The sequence below is a fragment of the Zosterops lateralis genome (assembly GCF_965231275.1).
Source record: "Zosterops lateralis genome assembly, chromosome: 16".
NCBI classification, from domain to species: Eukaryota; Metazoa; Chordata; class Aves; order Passeriformes; family Zosteropidae; genus Zosterops; species Zosterops lateralis.
In genome coordinates, this window is record NC_139776.1 from 2,091,087 (window position 1) to 2,092,889 (window position 1,803).

A 1,803-nucleotide genomic window follows, 5' to 3' on the forward strand; every position below is an offset into this window, starting at 1 on the left:
GAGGTGTTAAACCCACCCAGGGGAGCTGCTGGAGGCTGCAGGGTGGAGTTCAGCCCACTGGGAAAAGGCATGAACGGAGGGGAAGCAAAGGGGGAAAAGTTCTGGAGAGGGAATATTATTCCCAAAATCCTGATTTCCATCGTGCAGACAGGGCTGGGGCGGGTTGGGCTGCTCTGATTTCACACACACACAGGAAGGTAAAAATCTGCTGTGTGAGACAGCCCAGATCACACAGTGAGGGATGGCCTGGGAGGACACCTCACCCTTCCCTTTGGATCTTTCAGGAGGAGAAGCCTGACACCAGAACATCCATCCCAGTCTCCTCCAAGGAATTCTGCTCCAGCTGCTCCCCCAAATCCTGATTTGTGCCACATTTCACCCCTGACCCGATCCTGGACTCTGTGTCCACCAACAAAGAGCTCCACACTAAACAAAGCTGATCACACATTTGACCCTCACTCCAGGTAACTCTATCAAAATGGACATCCTTGTAATTAGCAAGTGATCACTCCATCTGCCTAATTCCACACGGGAATCCTGCAGCAGCATGTTTGGAACTGCCAGATCTCATTTTCCCCACTAATCTTGGATCATACGAACATCTTCAGTAGGAACTACTACTTTGGATGTTATGAATTAATATTAAGATGAAATTGAATTAAATGTACTGATTTTAATGTCATGAATGCACTCATAACTATTTTTTTCCCCTGAGAACCATCTGCAATTTAGAGACTTGCTAATCCTAATTAAATGCACTTTTCTCAAGTGTGTGCAAATGAACAGAGAAATCTGCTCGGGAAAGCACTTGCATATTTTCCTCTTTCACAAAGGGGGAGAAGAAACTGTTTGGTGGTTTAATATTAGCTCTTCCTCCTAAGTGAGAACAAGCTGCTTCCTTGGAATTTCAGGACATGGATCAGTCAGAGATGGATCTAAAGGGGTAATTTGGTAAAAGCAGAGGAGGAAGAGCCCTCAAACAAGTGTTGGTGATGCTGCTCTCTGAACATTCACACCAGGATGTGCCTTCCATAGTTTTGGGCAGAGTTTGAAATGCCAATATTCTGCCTGGGGGCAGCAAAAAGAGCCTGGCACTCACAGGCACAGAGCAAACAGAATATTCTGTCCTGATTCTTGCCTCATCTCAGCTCTGGGAGCTGCCCTTGAGTTTTACCCCCATGCAGAGCTCACAGAGGCATCACCAGCTCAGTCCCTGCAGTAACCAGGCCAGAGTGGCTGATCTGAGCCTCAGTCTGGGCCAGGCACCAAGGCCGGGCTCAGAGTTGGCTGCAGGGCTCACTCCCACCCAAACTGTCCCCTCCAGCCAGTGCCACCTCCCAGGAGTGACCCCAACCCACCCCTGTGACACCCCAGAGCCCCCTTGTGCCCCACAGGCACAGTCAGGACTCACCATCTCATTTCCACATCATTGTGGCTCCCACCTTTGGAAGGTTTCACCCTCCCCAGCTTTTATTAAATAAAGAACAGGGCCCAGCCTGTTCCTACAAACCAGCCCAGCCTGGCATTCAAGAGGCTGTGCCCCCTCATTAATGCCCCCTCATTTATGCCCTTAATTGGGGCTTTCATCAGATGAATTCACTTTCTCCCAAGGACGAGTGGCCTTGGACCTGTCCCCCCCAGGTGCCTTCCAAGCTGATAATTTCACTTTTGAGATGTGGCCAGAGGTGCTGGTGAGCTTTGAGGAAGAGTTCCAAGAACACAACAGACCTAGAAAATTTTGCAGAACGTTTTTGGTTTAAAAAAACTTAATAATTTAATACAAATTATGAAGTCTCACCAAAA